The 25,190-nt window shown below is 49.8% G+C and overlaps 1 protein-coding gene across 1 annotated transcript in view; it reads left to right on the forward strand.

Moving 5' to 3' along the window:
• Nucleotides 1-759: 759 nt before the first annotated feature.
• The window catches only part of Zhx2 (zinc fingers and homeoboxes 2), a 198,070-nt gene continuing 173,639 nt past the window's right edge, over nucleotides 760-25,190 (forward strand). Inside the window, exon 1 of the mRNA XM_004661362.2 lies at nucleotides 760-939. The gene's annotated coding sequence lies outside the window, so the exon portion shown is untranslated. The remainder of the gene's footprint in view (nucleotides 940-25,190) is intronic.

A 25,190-nucleotide genomic window follows, 5' to 3' on the forward strand; every position in this document is an offset into this window, starting at 1 on the left:
TGCTGGCAAGCGCCCAGGGCGCGTGGCAGCCTCACCCACCCGCGCTCGACCCCACGCGCCTCCCCCAGGCCGCGGGGGTCCCGGGTGCTGTCGGCGCCGAGCTAGCCTGAACGCCCCACGGCCCGTCACTCCACGTGGTCAGGATCAACAGTTTGTTGAGCTCATCAGTGACACCTTGAACTTTTCATAAAGAAAATGGGTACTGCACCGAGAGGGCTCGGCCACCACCAACCGGCGCGCCGGGTCGGGTCGTGCTTAATATTCAATGATGTCGCTTGCGCCTCCCCCACCCCCCACCCCTCCTCTTCTCGCAAAAATTCCACCGAGTCCGTTACTGGATTCAGACTTTTAAGTTCATTTACTGCCCACTCCTACCAACACCACCCCCACTTTGGCCAGTTACCAGAGCCTTGAAGGCTAGCCTCCAGTCCCCCCCCCTCCCCAAACCCGCAGCTCCCGCCTGAAAATGACATTTGGCCGGCGTCTGCGGAGGGGGCTCAATTTCACTTTGTAACTTTCTGCGGAACCCGAGCCCGGGTGGCAGCTCGGGTGGTGGTATCGTATGCAAATACGCATGCTGACGTTACAGATCATGTGGGTTTTGGCGTAGATTCCCTACTGATCGAGACATTTCCCCCCCTTTTATTTTCTTTTTCTTTTAATTTTTTTTTCTTTTAAAAAAATTTTTTTAAGCCACCGCTCTCTTTACGAGGTCTTTATTTTATTTTTTTTTCCCCCTGCCTGTCTGCCTGTCTGTCTGTCTGTCTGTCTGTCTGGCAGACTGCTTCCCCCCACCTCTTTCCCACGGAGCCCGAGCCGGGCGCCGGCTGGGGAGTGGGGAGTGGGTGGGGGGAGCCAGCAGAGTTCCATTTTGGAACGCCCGCGCCTCGTCTCCGCGTTCCCGGCCCCGGGTCCCCGCGCTGCCCAGCCCCGGCGCAGGTAAGAAACTTCGCCCCGGCGCTCTCCGCGCCGCAGCCCGGGGTTGCCGCCAGCCTCGAGCCCCGCGCCCGGGTGCCGGCCACTTTCCAGCCCAACTTTCCCACCGCCGCCACGGATCCCCAAAATGTGTCGTTCGTGGGACTTGGCCGGGTTGGGAGATGTTGTGGGGGGGGAAGAGTGCGCGCGCCAGGGGTGGTGGGGGCAGAATTTTTTTTTTTTTTTGGACCGATGAGAAGACATTGGCGGATACAGAGAGGGAGAGGGGGAGGTGGTGGAGATTTTTTTTTTTTTTAATGGAAGAGTTTTGATTACAAGTTTGTGTAAATGAGAGTCAAAGCGAGAAGGAGGAGGAGGAAAAACATGTCTACGTTTCCCTATGTCGACATAAGCCACAAAAAAATATGGCGTCCGCTTTCGACAGGGCGTTACGTAGACCCGAGTGTGTTTTATTTATTTATTTATTTGTCTTTATTTCGTGGCCGGTTCCCCCGGCTTCTTGGTCAAACTGCGGCGCTTTGGGCGCACGGGGCAGGTCCCGCGGGGACGCCACCGGGACGGGGCCCCCGGTCTGCGCGCGGGTCGGCAGCCCGGGTGGGTGGGGGGCTGCGCGCGGCCGTCCTCGCCGGCGCTCTCGCTCTCGCTCTCTCCTTCCCTCCCCGCTGGCTCTCCCCTCGGCTCCCCTCTCCCGGTGACGATTCGCCGTAGCGTGGTGGCAGGAAGCATGACGCCGCCGTGGGTTGAGGCTGCCGGTCCTCGCTCGCTCGCTCGCTCGCGGCGCTCCCGGTGGCTTGCAGGCGGCGCGCGCAGGGCCGGAGCGCGGCGCTGTCCCCACGCCCGGGCTCAGGTGCGCGCTCGGGGTGCGGGTGTGGGGGGGGGGCAGCTGCGAGGAAAAGGAGGGAGGGGGTGCGCACCACCACCCCGGGACTCTGCTTTCCTCGGCCTGGCCCGTCCTCTCGCAGCCCGCCTGGGTCAGCCCCGGTGCCCAAGTTCGGGCAGGGAGGGGCCTCCGCCGCCGCCGCCGCCGCCGCGGAGCTCTCCAGTGTGCCCCTCAAGAGGTTAATGTTTGCTGGCGTGGGGAGGTTCTTTGTGGCTTCCCCGGGACTTGGGATCCTCGGCTTTGCAAACTTGCCCTTTTCCCCTGACGCTTTGCAGGAGATCAAGATGAGCGGAAAGTTGGAAAGCGAGGAGCATCACAGGACCGTCCCTTTGGCCTCCTAGCTGCAGAGCTCTCGGGAGGAGGAGGAGGAGGAGGAGAGGATGAGGAGGGCTTGTCAGGCTGGTGGGGGGGGGGGGGGAGTTGACGCGGAAGCCAAGCCGTGATTTGCGCAGCCTTCTGAAACCTGATTGATGGGCTTCAAAGCCAGTGGGGTCTCTGCCTTCCAAGGTGGCCTTTTGTTGGGGGCGGGGAGGAGGAGCTAAAGAATAGTGACCCCTCCCTTTTCGCAGGGCCTCAGCTCAGCTGGGGCTCTAAGGATCACTGTGTTTTAGCCTGCCCCCCCCCCCCACGTTCTCTTCTACCTCCTCTCAGAAGAGCACATTCTCTTTGGAAGTTGGCAACTCCTCAGATGTGACGCTGGCCGGATTGAGGAGAGGCACGAGTCCCTCCCTATCATCTCTTAGGTCGCTGAGACTTCCTTCCATCGCCCTCTTAAAACACACTCTCTCACACTCACGTGCTGGTTCCTCCATGGTAAAGCAGAAATTAATGCCATGGGGAGTGAAGGGGGTGAGAGCCAGAGAGCTCTTCAAGACTTAAGTCAAAAGATGACTTCTATTAAGAGGTCTCCAGTTAAAACAGTTCAGGCTCAGGGCACTAATGTCAAAAACCATTTGGATGACGACCAAGTGGAATAATTTCTTGTTAAATGGCATGTTTAATAGTAAAAAAAAAAAAAAAAATAGATTAATGGAGCGGTCAAGTGGTTGAATTGGAACTAACAGAAAGATTTGTGTTTAAAGGAAAGGTTGCATTAAGCTGTCTACACGTGTTCTTTTAAGGCCAAGATGGGGGGAAAAAAATCTATGAGTAAGATTAAAATGTGTCCCTGACAACCACCGGGCCTGTGATATGTGGGAATATCATCGCTGTTAAACACTCGACTCCTTAGTTGTTCTCCTGTGAACTTGTTTTCTAGGTGGGCTTGATGTAGGCTACAGATCTACCTGCACGTAAGGGGAAAATTCAGGTTCTAGGGTAAATCAGTGAATTCTCATCTAAAAGAGGGAAAAATTGAATGCACCAGGAAAAAAGCATATTTTTAAGATGCAAATAGAGTTTTTGACAGGCTCTAAGGTGTCCCATTCCAAGAGTCTTGTGCAGAGCATGTCGATGAGGCTAGGTGAGACATTGTATTTTTAATAATAATAATAATAATGGTGTTTGACAACTTGCTACACTCGCAATTGCAGTGTGCAAGACATGTCACCAGGGTCTACATGCTTCATCATGTAATCCTCACCATTATCCCATGAACTGTTATTATTTCCCTCAGTTCATGGGTGAGGAAGCTGAGAGATGAAGAAGTTTGTCCAAGCCACAGGGTGAAAACCAGAATCTATGTTGGCAGCCAGAATGACATCACAGCTTGCACCACCACCATGGGGTGGCCTGTCCCTTGTGGGGAGAAGTCATAATGAGAAGTTAAAGGGTCAGGTGCATGAAAGAAAGCAAGAGCTACTGCCCTGGGGTCTCCACACAGGAATGCATCCGGACTTCTTTTCTTTTTGTCAAATTTATTTAGTTATTCATTTGAGAGAGACTGAGAGAAGGAAATAGACAGAGAGGGAGAATGGGCCTCCAGCCACCACAAACGAACACCAGATATGTACACCACCATGTGCATCTGTATTACATGGGTTCTGGGGAGTGAACCTGGGTCCTTAGGCTTCACAGGTAAGTGCCTTAACCGCTAAGCCATCTCTCCAGTCCCTGGCTTCATTTCTTTATTCATTTTTTAAGCAATTATATGTTGTTTTATTGATTCATTCAGCAACTATTATGTGCATGACACTAGTAAGAGCTCACAATCACTTAGCACTTTTATGTGCTAGGCACCATCCTCAGTGCTTCTGATTAGACTGTTTTGTCTTCATGACAACTTGGTGATGTAGGGACTCTCGTTCTCTACTCTCTATAGATGAGGACGCTCAGGCACAGAGAGAGGATAGCTCACTTACCCAGGACCAAACAGCTTGCAAGCAGAGTGCCAGCCCCCCGGAATGGAGTTTCTCCATGGCCACAAGGAGATGCACCACACCAGGCATGGTGGGGAGGCGGGGAGAGGGAATCCCTGAGCCCACTGCTAAGTGTTGCATCAAGTCCATGGACAGGCTGGTGGCATAGAGACTGTCCTGACCTCTAGGAATTTGAGCAGCCTGCAGGAATACTTGTTAGGCCAAATCAAGCAGGATTTAAATAAGTGCTATAACTGAGAACTGCAACTGCTATGAAAACACAAGTGAGGGTGTGACTGTACTCCGTGGGGGTTGCAGAGGCCCTCGTGGAGGGAGTAGCCTTTGAACTGACCCATTAACGGGGAGGGATAATGTCTGGAGGTGGGCACACTCCACAGCGTTGATTCAGAAATCCTGAAGACCTGTGATTTATCCAGCTGGCACGTTTTGTGTCAGACAGCAATGAGGTGGGTGAGACGACACCTCAGTTGTATCACTGGGGATCTAGACTGTGTCTTCCCACTCTGTGAGCTTTAGCCTGTAGGTCTTTGGCCTGAGATTTAGAAAAGAAGGCTGCTGTGTCTCCAGGCCTCATGTCTGCATCCCAAGAAAGAAAAAGGATGAGGGATCTCAGATGCAAAGAGCCTTATCTAGATGTCCTTACTGTTCTGTTCGAGAAGGACTAGTCCTCTCAGGTACAGCTCATCAACCAGAGAGATGCCACACGGTGACCCACACCTGCCCAGAGAGCAGTCAAGTATTTTTCCTTATTTCCATTGCTTCTGTGAACAAGATGCGGTTCCGTGAGAAGGGGTGAGGGAATAAACGAATGAATGGCCATGGAATTAGCTGGAAAGTATGTGCTGCCTCAAAAAAGAGGCGGAAGAAAGGCGTTCCTGGGGAGAGAAACCCTGGGGGGGTGTCTGCGTCGTAGGAGGTGAAGAAAAGAGCGCGTGAAATGTTGCACCACTAGTGACGTCAGCTTTGGGTGGGTGGGTGGATAGACAGTTGCCTTTTGATCTTTGGGTACTAGGGAGCTAGGGCTGGCTCCTGAGGAGGGAAGGGCTATATTTTAGGAAACCAAGACAAAGACTGAAGCAGTGTATCTGGGACATTACTTATCACTGAGTGGATTCCTGGAAGTTTCAGACAGGGAGCCATGTTGCCTTAGGGCAAAAAAAAAAAAAAAATGCAGATGTGACAGGTGGTGGAGTGTCTTAGGTCCTGACAATAAGAATAAAAAATTCGGGCTGGAGAAGTGGCTTAGCGGTTAAGCACTTGCCTGCAAAGCCTAAGGACGCCGGTTCGAGGCTCGATTCCCCAGAACACACCATGTGTCTGGAGTTTGTTTGCAGTGGCTGGAGTCCCTGGCGCACCCACGCGCTCTCTCTCTCTCTCTCTGTCTCTCTCTCCTTCTTTCTCTCTCTGTCTGTCACTCTCAAATAAATAAAAATTTTAATTTTTTTTAAAAAGAATCAAAAATTAACGTGATGGTCGTCAGCTGCTGCTAAGAATTAAGTGGCAATTGTGTGTGTGTGTGTGTGTGTGTGTGTGTGTGTGTGTGTAACTCTGTGGAGCTGAAAGGGCTGGACAGAGTTCCCCCTTGATCTCCTGCACAGTTCACCTGTCTTCTTCTTGGCCTTCAGGATTCCCTGCTCCCAGTCACAGCTCTACCATTCACCTGCAGCATCACTTAGATGATGACCCTCCTATGGCCTCTTTGACTGAAGTGAAAGGGATGACATCAGAGGGCCTCAGAGCCCTCCCCAGGATCATCTTCCCCGTGCTGGCCCTTCTCCAACAGGGACCAATGTCTCTGATTCCTTTTGCTCAAGTGTGATTCACCTTGTGACTTTGGGCTACCACTTGCTTTGTACCTCAGTTTCTTCTCTAAAGCAGAACATAGCTGCATCTAGGTAGTTGGGATGCTTAAGCAGTTTATAAGAGAGCTTAGCAAAGCACCTGCCACATGGCTTGTACTTAGTGTATCATTGATCATTGTCACCATCGTGATCATCACTGCTGCCACCTCTTTTTTTTTTTTTTTTGTTTATTTATTTATTTGAGAGCAACAGACACAGAGAGAAAGACAGATAGAGGGAGAGAGAGAGAATGGGTGCGCCAGGGCTTCCAGCCTCTGCAAACGAACTCCAGACGCGTGCGCCCCCTTGTGCACCTGGCTAACGTGGGACCTGGGGAAGCGAGCCTCGAACCGGGGTCCTTAGGCTTCACAGGCAAGCGCTTAACCACTAAACCATCTCTTCAGCCCTGCTGCCACCTCTTGCCTGTACCCTTGACTTGTCAGGTAATTGGCATGCATGGTGTTTAACATCCAGCCTGGACCCTGACTGTCTCCACCTCGTCACATTCTCCTCTCAGCTGCCTCTCTTCCCAAACACATTCATCCTGTAGGAAGCCTGAGTGACGAGTGCAATGGAAAGCTGTCTTGGGAATATCCCGGTGAGACTCTGATGTGGCATTCAGGTATTGGGATGAGCTGGATCACAGTCATCTCCAGGAAGCACAGTTCTGGGAGATGCTTGGCTGCACACATGTCTCCCTCTGGTAGACAGTCAGGTGGGCATTGTTTTAAGCATTGACAAAGTAGATTCATTGTGAACTGAAAAAGAAATAAGAAGAAAGAAAGAAAGAAAGAAAGAAGAAAGAGAGAGAGAGAGAGAAAGAAAGAAAGAAAGAAAGAAAGAAAGAAAGAAAGAAAGAAAGAAGAAAGAAAGAAAGAAAGAAAGAAAGAAAGAAAGAAAGAAAGAAAGAAAGAGAGAGAAAGAAAGAAAGAAATTCTGGCCCATTCCCCGCCCCAGCCCTTCTTGAAAGCCTCCACCCTACATTGAACAGGTTGTGATTTTAAGAACATTCACCCACAATCTGTTTCCTGTTCTATGCTTTGAGAGGGTTGTTTGGCAATGGTGTGTGTTATGTGTAACAGACCCAAGAAACGAAGCCATCCTGATGATAGTAGATCAGTACCGACCCAACTTTCATATGGAAGAGAGAAGATCAGGCCAGTCCTTCCCTTCCTCTACCTTGATGGACAGTTTAGCTGCTGACAGCCCCACATGTCACAGCTCTCCTTTTTCTTTCTTCCCCCACCCCCACTGTCACTTCCTAATATAAGAATACTTCTGGAGATTACATCTCATTTCACAGTGTTTCACTGTGATAGTATTTAACACAGAACACAATATGCAGTGAATGAAATTTGTGTGCAATGGATTCCTTGACAGATCAATAGTAAGGAGTGTGGCCCAAGTGTTCCAGTTGGAAGCAAGAGGTCTATGGTCTGCCTTTGGGATGCGGGGGTGCGGTACAACATGGAAGAGTAGCCAGTTCGTCCTGGGTTTATCTTGTAGAAGAAACCAGGAAAATTCTGGAAACCGTTCCCTATTCAACGTGGGGAACAGAGTCCTTGATCTCTGGGGTATTGATGGAGCCAAATTGAATTAGCGCCTTCTTTGGCAGGAATCACCCCTGTTGGGGTCCCAGGGTCTAGTTGGGAAAGGAAGTATCTCCTGATAAGATGGGGTTGAGGGGATTATAAAGAAGAGGGCCCGGCTACAAGTTTTTTTTTGGTCTGCTTGGAGAGCTATAGTCAAAATGTCAGCAGAAAACGGAGGGGGCCCCTGAAGTCTTAAGGGCAGGCGGCCTGCACACACGCACACCTTGGCTGTGCACTAGTGCCGAGAAAGCCCTCCTCAGCGGGCCACCTCTCCTCCTGCCACAGCCTTGCCCACTCTGGCTGGCAAAGCTGAACAAATACAGAGCTGTCCCCACGCCCAGACCCACCACAGGCACACCAAGATTTGCATTTGGAGAATGTCCGCGCCTCCTGAGAGCTGAGCACCTACAATATGCCAGACGCTGGGCCAAACACTTCCCCTTTGCCATGACGTTTAAGCTGAGCAGGAGTAAATGGAGAGCAGCATATGATCCCATTTTTTTAAAGCATTTTTATTTATTTATTTGAGAGCGACAGACACAGAGAGAAAGACAGATAGAGGGAGAGAGAGAGAATGGGCATGCCAGGGCTTCCAGCCACTGCAAACGAACTCCAGACGCGTGTGCCCCCTTGTGCATCTGGCTAACGTGGGACCTGGGGAACCGAGCCTTGAACCGGGGTCCTTAGGCTTCACAGGCAAGCGCTTAACCGCTAAGCCATCTCTCCAGCCCAGTATGATCCCATTTTAAAGACAGGAAACCAGAGCTCAGAGAGATGAAGCGCCAGCTAAGATCCCAGAGAGGAGCAGTCTTACTCCAGAGCTTTCTTACATGTAGACAAGTCTTCTGGAAGGCCACCTCCACACCGACCTGGAAGACAGTACTAGGAGAAGGGATGATTTAGACATGTTGCGCCAAGGTGATCCTGTTTGCTTTTCCATTGTAGGTGTGTAAGCTATGTACCTTTAGGTGTGTGTCTGTGTGTGTGCATTAGTGTGACGTGTGTGAGAGAATATAGTTAGCACAGGAAGGAATTCAATATCTGTATAGGGCCTGGTCACCCCAGAGTCCTCAAACTCCATCAGAGTCCATGAGAAATGTTCCCCAGGGGCACAAAACCCTCTCGTTGAGCTAGAAAGTTGGGGACCAAAGAGGTTCTGGGAGTTCTTTGCAGGATGCCATGCAACCTTGCCAGACAGTGGGGCTGGGGTGGAAAGAACGGGCTGAGGAGGGTAGAGAGTGGCTGTGTTGCTGTTTTTATACAATAAAAAAGAATCATTGTAATTGGGAACCTTTGAATCATAATACGTCTGCCCATGGCTCTCTCCAGCTGCAGGGCCATTTAGTTAAATAGCACACAGTAAACTCCTTTCAGCTGATATTACATTCACGCTGTTTGTAAAATGCAACACTGGGCTGAATTACTCTTTAACGACAAAGCCATCTCAGGCTCCCCCAGTCCCTGGGTGTACCCAGAGTCCCCAGGGGATCTCTGTGGCCTGTGGAGGATGACGTTTTGAAATTATTTTCATCCATGTTGCTTCTCTGCCTTCCCGGAAACAGATTCTGTAAGATATTTTGCACACTGCCTGTCGAGAACCTGATGTTATGGTCAAGTTGTGGGTGGTAGGGGTGGCCTGGAGGGAGAAAGAGGAGGAGCAAATGGTGCTGTTGGTCAGGATGGGGTGTGCCTTGGCTGACTTGCTTTCTTCTTTCTCTTCTCTTCTCTCCCTCTCTCTCCCTCCCTCCCTCTCTCTCTCTCTCCCCCCTCTCTCTTTGTTATTGTTGTTGTTGTTTGGGCAGTAGAGTTGACTGACAGCTAGAACCAGGCCAAGGCATTTTTCTGGGAAGGAATGGGTTTCTGGCAGGAGGGGGCTGAGATGTTGCTTCTCGCCTCCCCTCTCCTGATGAAGCGCTCAGCCTTTCTTTAACCTGCCTGCTACTTTGTTCCGGGGGAACTTTGTGTTACACAGTGGATTCTGAGCATGCGTTTGGCTTCTGCCAGAGGAAGTAGTCCAGGAGAACGTCAAGACTTCGGGTTGCTTCCAAGAGCCAGGGCTCTGCTTGGTGGGAGGGCTTTATCATTTCGTGGGTGAATGGTGGGCGTCCTAAAGACTGAGCTTATATATGATGTGGGCAGTTGGACTGAGTCTGACTTTGTCAGGGAAGGGAACCCAGTGGATCTCTTGGTCTAAAATATAATCTACTGTACTATATAAATGCTGGGAGGGCATTAGTGGGCTCAGCCTATAAGTAGCAACATATTGAATGAAGAGGACCTAGGAATGCTCTTGGTTAAAAGGAGCTTTAGGGGTCCAAGCCAGGCATGGTTGGTGTGTGCCTGTAATTCCTGTACTTGGGAGACAGAGGCAGGAGGATTACTACAAGTTCCAAACCAGCCAGGACCACCTAGTGAGACCCTGCCTCCAAGAACTGAAAGAAAAAGAAAGGATGGATGGAAGAAAGGAAAGAGAGGTGCAAAAGGAGAGAACAAAAGAGAGAGAAACCAATTTTGGAGATCCAGAACTTTAGAGATCTAGCCTGGAGAAACTGAGGCCCAGCAAGGTATGCAAATTGGCTCAAGGTCACATGACCCCAGGGCACTGGTTTTGTTGTTGCTGTTTTGCTCTCCTGTGTACTCACCAAAGGCCCTTCTGCTTCCTTGAGCAGCCATCTCCTCTTGTCTTGGTACCTTCCCTCCCACTTCCATTCTTTCTGCACATCACATGGCTGAGCACAGGACAGTCAAAGGTCGCTGCCCCTGACCCCAAGAAGTCCCTACTTCAAGGCTCTGAACCACAACCACTGTTCCCATCAACATATCCACCCCTCACTGTCATCATACACACAAGTGCTTTTTGTGGGTGTGGGTGTGGCCATGGCAACTCCAGTAGACGCTTGGACTCTTGCCACGTTCTCTGACAAGATGAGGAAGTCCGAAATAGCAAGTCATTTGTTCTTAAAGGTTCCGGAAGCCAGGCAGACTGACAGCACACCTGAGACTCATAAGGTCCCGGGCACTTGTAGCCTCTTATGCTCTGTGCATTTGGGGCTTTGGCGAGAACATTAGAAATCCTTCGCATACAAGAACAGTGGAGAAAAGCAAGGGGGGATGTGCAGTGTGGCCTGGCTAAGGGCTTCCCCATCCATGGGTTCTTCCAGCGGACTGCACGCTCTGAGTGCTCAGGCGTTATCCTCTTTCTCATTTGAGCCTTACCAAGTAGTTAGCACGAAGGGCAGAGCTAGAATTCCAACACGATCCTTTCGAATCTAAGACTGGATGAGTTCTGGCCACATCTGGCATGGTGCCTACAGTGGCTGCTGCTGGGGGACCAGCACGGGCAAGGGTAGGTGACTCAGGGACACAGAATCACCAGAACCTGCCCAGTTTAGTTCCACAAAGAACCATAAAAGTGAAGGAGCTTTTAGGCCACTTCGTTGGCTAAGTGACCTACGGATAACTTATCGGAGCATTCAGACCATCAAGTATGATGTGCACGATACATACTGTGTCAAGCTCTGTGCAACTTGGTGCCCGGGTATTACCTTTGGTGTCTTTTACTTGTTCTTATCCTTTCTTTCTTCAGCCTCTCCTTCCCTTTTCTCTCCCTTCCTTCCTTTCATTCCGAGACAGCGTCTCGCCGTGTAGCCCAGGCTGGTCTTAAACTCACAATCCTCTTCCTGTTTCCGCCTGCCTTGGTGCTTGGATTACAGAATGTGCCACTATTTTCTAAAATCACTTGTTTTGTGATGATGTAACTTACATAACATAGGGTTTGTCCATTTTCCATCTACAGTATTGCTTTTTTAAAAAATTAATTTTTTAAATTGACAACTTCAATAATTGTAAACGATGTCCCATGGTAACACCCTCCCCCCACTTTCCCCTTTGAGATTCCATTCTCCATCATATCCCCTCCCACTCTCAAACAGTCTCTCTTTTATGTTGATGTCATCATCTTCTCCTCCTATTATGATGGTCTTTTGTAGGTAGTGTCAGGCACTGTGAGGTCATGGATATCCAGGCCATTTTGTGTCTGGGGGGAGCACGTTGTAAGGAGTCCTACGCTTTCCACCACCTCTTCTGCAGAGGCCTTGCTCTTCAGTATGTCTACACGATTACGCAGCCATAACAACAATGCACATTGAGGCCATTTCAGTCACCCCCAGAAGACACCCTGTATCCCTGTTATAAGCCACTCTTCCTGTCCCTTTTCTTCACCACATCACGCCAACCTTACTCAATGACTGTCTATGTTCCGATTCTATGGATTTGCCTTATTTTTTTAAATTTTGTTGTTTATTTTTATTCATTTATTTGAGAGTGACAGCCAGAAAGAGAGAGAGAGAGAGAGAATGGGTGCATCAGGGCTTCCAGCCACTACAAACAAACTCCAGACCCATGTGCTACCTTATGCATCTGGCTTATGTGGGTACTGGGGAATCAAGCCTTGAACCAGGATCCGTAGGCTTCACAGGTAAGCGCTTAACCGCTAAGCCATCTCTCCAGCCCGATTTGCCTTACTGTTCATGGAGGTGCAATCGTTTCATCTCTAGTCTTCTAGGCCTGACTTTCACTTGACATTGTATTGGTATATGTGGCCAGAGGTCAAAGTTGGATGTCCTCCTCAATCGCTCTCCTCCTTATTTTTGAGACAGGGTCTTAGCTCAACCAACCTGGCTAGACGAACTAGCCATGGAGCCCCCAGAGACTCTCCCGTCTCTGCCTCCTTAGTGCTGGGCTACAGCGGATGCTGCCTCTTCTCTTCATGTGGGTTCTGGGGCTCCGAACACAGGTTCTCACACTTTGCACCGCACTCTCTATTGACTGAGCCATGTCTCCAGCCCCCGCGTAGTGCTCGTGAGAGTTATCTGCCTTGTGGCAGAGTTTCACGCCTTCTCATTGCCAACCAGAAAACTGGATGGATATGCCATATTTTGTTCATCAATTACCAACTGATGGACAATTTGTTAATTCAGTCATTTTTACTTTGGGGAAGTTGGGTGCTGCTAAGACCATTTGTATGCTAGTGTTTGTATGCAAATGCTTTTGTTTCTGTTTTTTTATTTTGTTACACATTGATTTTTTTTTTTTTGAGACAGTGACTCATGTAGCCCAAGCTAACCTCAAATGTACATTGTAGCTGATACTGGTTTTAACTCCTAAACATCCTCCTCAGTCTCCCAAGTGCTGGGATCACAGGTATGCACTGCTATGCCCAGATGTCAGTGTCTTTCTTTCTCTTACTTAGAGAGGTACAGGGTAGAAATTTCTGGATAATCGTTGTGTTTCACTGTCTTTGGAGACAGTCTCGCTGTGTATACCTGGCTGGCCTCGAATTCGCTACGGAGCTCTGGCTGGGTAGTGATCCTCCTGGCTCAGCCTTATGCTAAACTTTGCAAGAACTGCCAAACTGTTCTGCTAAGTTGCTACACCATGTGACATTCCCACCAGGAGTAGACAAGAATTCTGATTTCTGTGCATCCCTGTCACTCTTTGATACTGCTGTCATTTGTCCCGCTTCGCAGGTGAGGAAGCCAAGGTGAGGGCTTGACAAACTCACACATCAGTCTGGCCAGTGATTGCCCAGGGCAGATCGAGGCTAGAGTAAACGAGGTGCCCCGTGTGCACAATGCAGGGAAACATCTACAGAGGCCCCCGGACTGTACCACGGAGCATAGGGTTGTCACCAGACAGGAAATGTCTCCTTAGATTGTACTTCGCTGGGTGCCTACTTTGTTGCTTACCTCATCCTGGCACCAGCCCTGCCGCCACCCAGCTCTTCCTCCTGTCAGGCTCCTGGGTTCAGTGCTGAAGATGAGGAGGAGACAGCTGACCACGCACTGGTCTTGCCTTGGTGGGACTCTTAGCCCACTTGGTGTTGCTGAAGCCTCATCACTGCTCACCGGTGGATGTGAGAATTCCAGCAGATTCTACCTGTGAAGCATATGGCCTAGTGCCTGGCACCTGAGATGTCTGCATGAAGAAGAGATTGTCAGTAGGAGGAATGATGGGAGATTGCTTATTCGGTTTATTTAGCCCAAGTCCGTATAGGTCCTGGAGATGCAGGCGGGCACCATTACTGGGCTAGGTGACCTATCTCTGACCCCATGCGCTGTGAGGCTGCCTGTGTGTCACTGCATGTTAAAGAGCATCCTGGTTACTTCCTTCTGTCACTGTCAGCTCCATCCCCATCCTATGAAAGGTAGAGCCAGCCTCCAGTGAGTAAGCAATTGCCTGGACATCCAGGCTGTCTTCTGGCCTGGATTGGCCTACCCTGGGAAGTGTGGGTTCTGGCCACAGAGGCCAACCTCTGGCTCTGGTTCAGCTCACAACTGTCCCCTGCTGGGCTGTAGATATCCCATGTCTCATTCTGTCATCTCTAAAACTAGCATGCAACTCACATGCTTCCCAAATAGGAGGAAACCCTGTTCAATAATACTTACATATGAGGTTAATGTGAGCCACAAATGTGATGGCCATGGATCCTTCTTGTGGAATGTATAATCCCCTGGTTTCTCTCCTGCAGGGGGTTAGGGGCCCATTGAAGGCTTTCTGGGTAACCTGCTCAGCCTGCTGGGGTTTCACAGTTGCGGCAGGGAGAGAACACATGATCTGGAGGACTTCTAAGGAATCAGCTCTGAGATATCTGAATGAAGAAGAAATACGGGGCTGCAGCGATGGCTCAGTAGTTAAGGCACTTGCTGGCAAAACCTAATGTCCAGAGTTTGGCTCCCCAGTACCCATGTAAAGCCAATCTCTCTCTCTCTCTCTCTCTCCCTCTCTCTCTTTCTCTTCCTCTCTGCATGCAAATAAATAAAACTATTCTTTTCTGAGACAAGCCAAACAGACTGCCTTCTTTTTTTTAATGCAGGGGTGGGGGGGATGGACAAGTGGGGCACTAGGGTCTCCAACCACTGCAGTCAAACTCCAGAGGCGTGCACCCCTTTGTGCACATGTGCGACTTGTGTCACTGTGCATCTGGCTGACGAGGGACCTGGAGAGTTGAACATGAGTCCCTAGGCTTCACAGGCAAGCACCTTAACCGCTAAGCCAGCTCTCCAGTCCTTAAAAAAACAATTAAGAGATGAGTCTGTGACGGGAATGATGGGAGCTTTCTTACTCAGTTTTGTCAGGGCCACATAGGTCTTGCATGTGGCTTAAGTGGATTCATTTAACTGCGTGCCCACTCACATGTATGTGTGTGCATGTGGAGGCCAGAAGTTGACAACTGGTGTCTTCCTTGACGACTCGCCACTTGATTTACTTAGGCAAGGTCTCTCCCTTGAGCCCCCAAGCTCACAGAGCAAGCTAGTCTAGCTGTCCAGCCAGCTTGTCTCAGGGGTCTGTGTCTGACTGCGGTGTGCTGGGATTACAGGCCACCCCCCTCCACCTGCCAGCGTCTCTGTGGATGCCAGGGATCCGAACTCTGCTCTTCATGTTTGGGCAGCAAGCACTTTATCCTCTGAGCCAGGGGTCCTATCTGACCCTTCTGGGGCTGCTGTCCCAGCTGAGAGCTTGTACCATGCCTGGAACCCAGCTCACTGGTGAGCAGGGCCAGTCTGTATGTAGGGTCACTGTGACCTTGCACCATCCGTCAGTGGTGGCACATGCATGCTGGTGCCACACAGAGCCCTTGAGCTTTCTGAACTGTAGGGCTTCTTCCTGACTCCCTCATCCCCTCCTCCTCCCCTGCCACTTGAGCACCTAGCCCTGGTCGAGTGGTTGCTCAATAAGTAGTTATTGAACTGATAAATAGAATTGAATACAAATGTGTGTGTGTGTGGGTGTGTGGGTGTGTGGGTGTTGGATGTGTGTTGAAATAGGAGAATGGCATAAAGCTGAGTCCAAATTCACGAAAGTACAGAGAAACCTCCAGACCCCCCCTTTTTTTTTTTTTGGTAACTGTGGGCTCTTTTTGTCTTCTAAATTGGACTAAAGGAGGCAGTCTTACTGGCAGGAGTATCCATTTCATCTGTCACCAGTCTCTCCCTTCCTCGGCTCCACTGATATGTGGTTCTAAAACCCTACATCTGTTTGTGTTTCACTTACCTTCTAAACCTCCCCTGTCGTTGGTTACCCAGTGATCCCAAAAACAAATGCTTCCAAAGGCTTTACAGGTACCATAGAAGAGTGAGGGATGAAGACAGCCTGTTAGGAAGTGGCAGACAGGGATGATCAAAGCAGAATGCATGTGCCCTTGCTAAACATTTTCAAAAAAAATTGAATGAGCCAGGCGTGGTGGCACACACCTTTAATCCCAGCACTCGGGAGGCAGAGGTAGGAGGATCGCCATGAGTTCAAGGCCACATAGTGAATTCCAGGTCAGCCTCGGCTAGAGTGAGACCCTACCTTGAGAAAACAAAACAAAAATTTTAATGACTTCTCCAGTACCCCCGCAAACTGCCAGTTAGTAACTTCCGATCCAAAGGGTCAAGTCCAAATTCCTGGCCCTGGCACAGGGGCGGTATTGGAGCAGACTTTTACCCACCAGGCATATTTTATTCTAACCACCCCCCTCGCTGCTAGGTGTAGAACACTTCAGCAGCAGCGGATTAACCCCTGGGCCCAAAATGTACCATCCTGTCTCCCTCTCATTCCTTTGCACGTGCAGTTACCTCTCCCCAGCAAGACTCGTCCTCTAAACTCAGCAAACCCTGCTTATTCCTTCTGTAACGAATCTTCCTCCTTCTTTGAGAGCCCTGTGTATCCTGGAAAGAGCTGTTAGCTTACGGATTTTGATCTGTTTGTGTCTCTGTCTCCTGAGAAACTCCATGCCACTTTCCACTCCAGAGGGAGAGCTTCGAGTTGCCTCGGCACTCCCAGCATCAGCTCGGGCTAGCCCACTCTGTATATTGAGAACGGATTTCTGCGGAGTGCTTGCATGGTCTGTGCTCCCAGCATCAGCTCGGGCTAGCCCACTCTGTATATTCAGAACGGATTTCTGCGGAGTGCTTGCATGGTCTGTGCTCCCAGCTTCAGCTCAGGCTAGCCCACTCTGTATATTCAGAACGGATTTCTGCAGAGTGCTTGCATGGTCTGTGCTCCCAGCATCAGCTCAGGCTAGCCCACTCTGTATATTCAGAACGGATTTCTGCGGAGTGCTTGCATGGCCTGTGCTCCCAGCTTCAGCTCAGGCTAGCCCACTCGGTGGGTTCAGAATGAACGTCTGTGGAGTTCTTGAGTGGCCTATGAATGAGCAAACGGCTCTTTCTCAGAACCTATGTGGAGGGCGGTGCTCAGTGGACACAGGTGCAGAATGAGAATCTGCTCGTTGCTGCCCCCAGTGGCAGCTTCTGGCCACGTCCTGGAAGGGCTAATACCAGACCTTTTTCTAACCGGAAGTAGTCAAGGCGACTTCCGCCCCAGGAGAGCTGTGTCCCAAGTTCAGAGGCCCTTGGCCAGCCTCTGCCTGCCTTCGGGTCTGGCCCTGGCATGCTGACTCCTCTGGACGTCTGGCTCTGGCAGTCAACCTGGCCCACTTCCACCTTTTGGCTGGGCCTCATTCCTCCTCTCCTCTCAGGAGCACCTTCCCCTGGGTGGTGAGCTTTTCTGCTACTTTCAACATCAAACCTTGTTTTTGACCGAACCTGAACTTGAAACTCTACTTTAAGCCAGGCATGAGGGCACATGCCTGTAATTCTATCACTCAGTAGTCTGATGCAAGAGGGTCATGAGTTCAAGGCCAGTCTGAACTAACTACAAAGACAAAGCAAGGGCTACAGAGATGGCTCGGTGGGTAAGAATGCTTGCCACACAAGCATGAGGACCCTATTTGCCCTAAATTTGATTCCTCATAACCAGCTGGGCATGGCAATACTGCTAATAATCCCAGTCCTGTGGGGGGGGTGGGCGGCAGAGAACAGAGAATCACTAGGGCCCTCTGGTTAGCCCGTCTGACACAAAACAGCATGTCCGAGTATATTAAGAGACACCGTCAGGCTGGAGAGATGGCTTAGCAGTTAAGCGCTTGCCTGTGAAGCCTAACGACCCGGGTTCGAGGCTCGATTCCCCAGAACCCACGTCAGGCAGATGCACAAGGGGGCACACACGTCTGGAGTTCGTTCGCAGTGGCTGGGGGCCCTGGTGCACCCATTCTCTCTCTCTCTCTCTCTCTCTGTCACTCTCAAATAAATAAATAAAAATACCAAAAAGAAAATTTTTTTAAAAGAGACACCATCTCAAAGAAACACACAGATGAGACCCCAACATTGTCCTCTGGACTCTGAACTCATATGCACGGGGCATACACATCTACACACATGCATGCATATGCTGCCCACACCACACAGACTGCACACGTGTGCACACACAAGAAAATTCTCTCCCACCAGATAGAAACTTCATGCCCATTTTACATATGAGCAAACTGAGGTTTCAAGAAATTAACCTGCTGAATTGTCCAGGAAAAGATAGATAGGTGATATATATTGTATTTTTGAAGCAGGGTCTCACCCTAGTCCAGGCTGATCTAGAATTCGCTTGTAGTTCCAGGCTGGCCTCAAACTCACAGTGATCCTCCTACCTCTGCCTCCCTTATAATTTAAAGCCACATCCTAGTGACACCACAGCCCATGTTCTTGCCTGTCACCGTGTATGTCTGTTCTATACAGAGAGTTAAGACTCTTAGCAATAGGATGCAGAGAGACCCAACCCTGTCTTCCCTCCACAGGGGCAGGCTTTGTTCATGATAGTAACAGGAGCATCTTTTTTCTTTGCTGAAATTAATGCTAGTCCTCAAGATACTGCTCCTCCTATGATTTCTTTTTTTGAGGTAGGGTCTTGCTCTATCCCAGGCTGACTTAAACGTCATTATGTTGTCTCAGGGTGGCCTTGAACTCATGATGATCCTCCTACCTCTGCCTCCCGAGTGCTGGGATTAAAGGTGCCTCCTGTGATTTTTTTTGCCACCATTTACTTGTTTTTTTGGTCAGAGAAAAGGAAGTACCTATCAAAAGAGATAGAGAACCAAATTTACTGATCTCAGTGATCTCACTGGGCCATCTTGTGTAACAGGAAAAGTTATCTTGTTAAGATTTCAAACGTGTGTGTGTGTGTGTGTGTGTGTGTAAATTAACAGACCGCTCTGGGACGAAGGTGCATGAGACAGCTAGGCTGGTCAGTGGGACAGACATATGATGTAGTGACAGGTAAACCCCATTTCCTCAAGACTTAAGAAGGCAAGATGTATGCCTTCTTCTCAGGAAGTTAGTCCCTGATGGACCACAGCTCGCTTAGGTTAGCTATCTTCCAAGCTATGACATGGGGACCAGGTTGCCAGTATTCTGTGGTTGTATCATTTGAAGCCATTGCCTCTCTGGCTGGAGCAGAAGAAGTAAAGACTTTGAAAAGTATCTATCACATCTGCTCACCCAACCCCACATAGCCCCAGGGAACCTGAGGAATGTGGGGCACACATGAATACCAGGTGAATAATACAAGAGTCCACCCAGCCAAGCCTTGGTGGCCTGGGCCTGCTTTGTTCTTTCTCTGTTCCATGAGACAGCTGGAAAGGAAAGCCCCCTTCTCCTCTGACAGACTTCACTCTTCTACTATCAGAATGTAGCCCTGGAATTGGGAGCCAGGCTCACATAGAAGACATGCGACATGTAGTGTGGGACTGTCTTTGGCTATAAGGACAACACTCGGTGTTCCTCCCGGTGAGGCATAAGGGAGCCATCATGGCAATAGGAAAGGCCTCTGAACTTTTTTTTTTAAAAAAAAGCTAATTTTTAAATTAATTTGTTTGAGAGAGAGCAAGAGAGAAGAGAGCGAGGGGAGGAGTGAGAATGGGCATGCCAGGGCCTTTAGCAGCTGCAAATGAATTCCAGACACATGTGCCACTTTGTTCATCTGGCTTATGTGGGTCCTGGGGAATAGAACCTGGGTCCTTTGGCTTTGCTGACAAGTGCATTAACCACTAAGCCATCTCTCCAGCCTCGAATTTTTTTAATTTTTATTTATTTTATTGAGGGGGGGCAGCTAGAGAAAGAGAAGGAGTGCCAGGGCCTTGAGCCACTGTAAACAAACTCCAGACACATGTGCCACCTTGTGTATCTGGCTTACGTGGGTCCTGGGAAATTGCACCTGGGTCCTTTAGCTTTGCAGGCAAATGCCTTAACCACTAGGCCATCTCTCCAGCCTCAAACTTGATTTTTTTTAAATTTGTTTTTATTTTTATTTATTTATTTGACAGTGACAGACAGAAAGAGAAAGTGGCAGGTAGAGAGGGAGAAGGGGCGCGCCAGGGCCTCCAGCCACTGCAAACGAACTCCAGACGCGTGCGCCCCCTTGTGCATCTGGCTAACATGGGTCCTGGGGAATCGAGCCTTGAACCGGGGTCCTTAGGCTTCAGAGGCAAGTGCTTAACCGCTAAGCCATCTCTCCACCCTCAAACTTGATTGTTAAATGTGTGGGCAGATTGCTTATTGCTTGCTGCACAACTCTCAAGTACCTGAGTAGAACCCCAGACCCCATGTAAAAGCCAGAGGCTGTGGTGGGCTTCTGTAGTCCCAGTGTGCCGAAGGGAAGAAGGGCAGAGGAGACAGGATTTCCAGAAGCTCTTGAATGGAGCCTAGCAGTGAACAAGAAAAGACCCTGCATCATAATGAGGTGGAAGGAAGGCCAGAACGGACCCCGACCTCCACAGCATGTCATGACATGCATGAGCCTGCTCACGCACCATATAAATAAATAAGAATGGATTGCCTAATTACCTTTCATATATTTGGGGGAATATCATTGGAGTTTGGCTTGGCATTATGCAGCCAGTCTGGCATAAAGAAAATTAACATTTAATGAGCCCCTAATTACTGAGAGCACTGATGGTGCTGAGCATAACAACAGTAATGCTAATGGGTGCCTTTACCCAGTGCCCAGCATGCTGCCCTTCCCTTCACCGCACTGCATACCGTAACTGGCGTACTCCAGCCCTGTGAAGCCATTGCTACACTCTCCCGAGGGAAGCCTGGAGGGGTCTCAATGGGACAGATGGGGAAACTGAGTCTGTGAGCAATAAAGAAGCACATATAGAAGTGGATAGAGCTGCCTGCACGGGCAGCTTCGAAACCCAACATTCTTTTCTAAAAAAAAATATTTTGTTATTTATTTATTTGAGAGAGAGAAAGACGCATGGAGAGAGAGAGAAATGAGCATGCCAGGGACTTCAGCAATTGCAAATGAATTCCAGATGAATGCGCCACCTTGTGCTTCTGGCTTACGTGGGCCCTGGGGAATCAAACCGAGGTCCTTTGGCTTTGCAGGCAAACGCCTTAACCGCTAAGCCTTCTCCCCAGCCCCTAAACCCAACATTTTTGCCTTTGCCAGTATATAGTGGGAGATACAGAAAGGACAGGTGTTAAATCAGTGCTTCGGAGGCTTTTGTGCGTTCCACTCCACTCAGACATCCTGGGATTTGTCAGAGATGGTTGGGAGAGCAGATGTTTATTTGTTGTTGTTTTGTTTTCCAAGGTAGGGTCCCACTCTAGCTCAGGCTGACCTGGAATTCACTATGTAGTCTCAGGGTGGCCTTGAACTCATGACTATCCTCCTCCCTCTGCATGCACCACCATGCCCGGATCCTAGGTTTTTAGATTTTTAACCTGCTCATTATGACCAGAAACATCCACACATTTACCATGTGCTAGGTGTCACACTAAATACGAGGCATGCTGCAACTGTGAAAGCTAAGTCTTTCCATCTAGACTCGCTTGTTTCTCTGTAGAATTTCCTCAAAGCATCACTTAAGAACCTGGAACCCAGCATCCTTGCCAGAAATAATTCTGTGTTCAAATTCTGGCTCTGAGAACATTGCACAGGGCTCACAAGCTTCGCTAAACAAGCAAGGACCCTTTACAACCAGCCAATCTTGTGACTAACCATTTGTTTGCGACCAACTTTGCTTGAGTTCCCACTGTGACCTGTCAGCTGACCACACTGGAGATAACCTGGTCCAACACCCTGGAGTCTTATAGGAAAGGAGTCTGTGCTTGTCCCCAGGGTCCTTCTCCTACTATGAAGTGTTTGGGGCTCTGCCTCAAAGGTGGGGTTGGCTGTGCTCAACCTCAGTACTTGCCAGCAGAACCTGGGCTAGAACCTCATGTTTCATCATGCAATGTTCTTGTTTGGTTGTTAGCACATGAAATTCACACAAAGATCTCTGCTAGAGCCAGTCATTTTAATCTAGATGGGGTGAGGCTGGAGAGATTTCTCAGTGGTTATGGCACTTGCCTGCAGAGTCTGATGACCCAGGTTTGATTCCCCAGTACTCACATAAAGCACAAAGTGGCACATGCATCTGAAGTTTGTTTGCAGTGGCTAGAGGCCCTGGTGCACCCATTCTTACTCTCTCCCCTTCCCTCTCTCCCTCCCCCCGCCTCTTGAAAATAAATAAATAAAAAAAATATTGTGGGGCTGGAGAGATGGCTTAGCAGTTAAGGTGCTTGCCTTGCAAAGCCAAAGGATCCTGGTTTGATTCTCCAGTGCCATGTAAGCCAGATGCACAAGGGGGCACACGCATCTGGAGTTTGTTTGCAGTGGTTGGAGGCCCTAGCACACCCATTCTCTCTCCCTCTCTCTCTGTCCCCCTCCCTCTTTCTCTCTTTCAAATAAATAAATAATATTTTTAATAAAATATTGGGCTGGAGGGATGGCTTAGCTGTTAAGGCATTGCCTGCAAAGCCAAAGGACCCAGGGTCGGTTCCTCAGGACCCACATTATCCAGATGCAGAAGGTGGCACATGCATCTGGAGTTTGTTTGCAGTGGCATACATACATACATATATATATATTTTTGAAGGGGCTGGTATGAAGCTGAGGGAGATAAAGATATGAAGAAGGATAACTGTTACATATTGTTTGGGGCCAGCCTGGGCTATGTAGTGAATTCCAGACCAAATCTTTTGAGAATGAGACCCTCAACATGGTTTAAGTTTTGGAGTTTGGTTTCCAGCCAATGAGCCTGACTTGGTTATCTGGCGGTACAGGCGTCTTGGGGCAGTCCTCACTCAGCCTCCTGGGGAGCCAGGCAGGAAGCCTCTGGGCTTGGCCTGTCTGGCTGGGACGCGGCCTCCTCAGGTGTTAGACACCGCCTTCTTGCAGAGTTTCTGAGGGAGTCCTGCCACTATCTCCCACTAGGCCTCGGCCTTTTCTTGCAGACTCTCGGACTCTGGAGAAGGTGAAATGCTATTTGCTCCTTTCCTGCCCATGTGGTCCAGCTGGAAGCAGTCTGTCCTCCTGCTCTGATGACCTTGAGAACAGCAGACACCGGTCACCATATTGTCCTTCTCATCCCAATTTCTGCCTCATCTTGCCGCCTTCCTCTGTCGTGGGGTCACACAGCAGCATATCCACAGTCTTGGTGGCCCCTACTTGTTTTTCTTTTGTCCTATTCGTCACCCCAAGGCAGCTGATGCCTCCTCTGTAACCTCTTGGCTGCTGCAAAAACTGACAGGAGCGTCTGTCTGTGTGTCTGACAGCACAGAGGAGCCCCCGGGCTTCAGTGGCCACCTTTTGTTACAGTATTAGATATTGTGGGATTTAGAGCTCTGACGTACCCACGCGGACTGTTTGCCAACACACGCAGTTTGAGACTCGGCCCATGGGTGATTTGTCCTAGCTCCAGATGAAGTATCTCTGCGCCATGCGCTCTTAGTAACCCCAAAGGCAGAGTAGCAGTAGTGAGTGCTGGAGTTAATCACAGGAGCTAGTGGGTTACTTAAGAGCCAAGTCTTTTCCCAAGGAGAGAGAGGGAAGGAGAAGGCAGAGTCGGGGGAGGGGAACAGAGAAAGAGCGAAAAGGGAGGGGCAAGAGGCAGGAGCTCAAGAACAAAGAATATTTTTCTCCTTTCAAAGCCTGAAAGTTGTGAAAAGCAGACCAAACCTACAACTGGAGTTACTTGGCACCTGCAGGCAGGTGCCCACGCTGCTGAGACCGCCCTGCAAAGGTTAATACTTTGGACTCCTGTCTGACAGTGCCTGGAGATCCATGTACAACTTCAAGAGCAGCGGACGCACGTTGGGCCTGATGTGCTGTTTGTGAGTTCCCATTTGCAGATGCTCGGCTCGGCCAGTCAAGCCGTCCAGTGAATGAGGAAGCTCCACATTCTTGTGGGGTTTGACAGCTGGGCACTAGCAACCTGTCAAAATTTCCTGTCTCATTTTTCAGAAAGTGACTAGTTACCCTTCTCCTTTATGGGTATCTGTAGCAAAAGCCACAGGACATATTGGGCAGATTATCATTTTTTATATTATATTTACTTGTTTATTTGCGAGAGAGATAAAGAGGCATAAAGAGATAGATACAGAGTGGGAGAGAGAAAAAGTGGGCACACCGGGGCCTCCAGTCACTGCAAATGAACTCCAGATGCATGCACCACCTTGTATATCTGGCTCTACGTGGGTCCTGGGGAATTGAACTTGGGTCCTTTGGCTTTGCAGGCAAGCGCCTTAACCGCTAAGCCATCTCTTCAGGCCCCAGATTAACATTTTAATAGAATAATTACTCAAGTAAACATATTCCTGCACATCTCCCACGACGACTTTTTCCGTGAGATGGAGTTTCATAGGTCGGGGTTTGACAGCCTTCCTCAGGGATTTTGATATGGGACTTCTATTTAGGGACTTGAGAACACAGGGGAGAGGCTTTCATTCCAAATGGTTAACCCACAGATGAGGAAGGGCAGATGCCCTACTGTCCTCTCATTCCAAGTGCTTATATGTCCACCGGACCTAGACATTGCTTGTCTTTTTGTTTGGATATGCTGATGTAGAACTTTCTGCTATTCTGGAATAAGTATGTGGCTTGAGAGAGAGTCACCCACAGGCAGGGCTCAGAAGACTTGAGGTCACCAGATTCAACCATCCTCCTGTGCGGACTTGGAGTGGTCAGTCATCCCTCTCTGGTCTCAGTTTCCCCACCTGTCTTACAATCTCCCGAGTCACGTTTTCTCCTAGATGGGTTGGCACTGCCCCTTCACGGTTGACAGGTGCCTAGGGATGGAGCTGTCTTGTCAGAGACCTGCTGATGCCCTGGGTGCCTGGGAGCAGCCTGTTGACTCAGACCTTTCTGGAAGCTTCGTAGGAGGATTTGACTTTCCACCTAATTTGCCTCTACAGAGCTGTCCTGACGGTTCCTTGGAAAGCCCACATAATACTGAGCAAGCCGGCTGCTCCACATAGCTTCTCCCGGTCCAAGCCAGGGTGTCCCAAGGTAGAGTCTGCAACTGATTTACAGGGAAGCTTCTAGAAAAGGAAAGAGAAAGGGTGGGGAGGGGTGGGGCAGGCGAAGAGTGGCAGGTTTTCAGTCCCAGGGCCAGGGCAGAAAAGTGAATGGGTCATGTCAGGGGGGTGGGGTGGCGGGAGGCGGGTGTAGCCCTGTCACCCTGCACCGGAATGTGGAGTGTATTTACTGCCCGGCGGTCCCAGGTTCTGTCCAGAAGTCACTTTTTCCAGGGCAGGCAGAGGCTGATGGCCTGTCTCCCGAGAACCCCCCTACCCGCTCCGGTTAGAGCTCTTGGGGACCAGGTGGATTCAGTGCCTTTAGGAAAGCCAAGAAGTGGTATTGGGGATGCCAAAGCGATCAGCCCCCCAGGAAGTCCTCACTTGCTCCAGTTCCTGCTCTGAGC

Source organism: Jaculus jaculus, chromosome 2, assembly GCF_020740685.1.
Source record: "Jaculus jaculus isolate mJacJac1 chromosome 2, mJacJac1.mat.Y.cur, whole genome shotgun sequence".
Classification (NCBI taxonomy): domain Eukaryota; kingdom Metazoa; phylum Chordata; class Mammalia; order Rodentia; family Dipodidae; genus Jaculus; species Jaculus jaculus.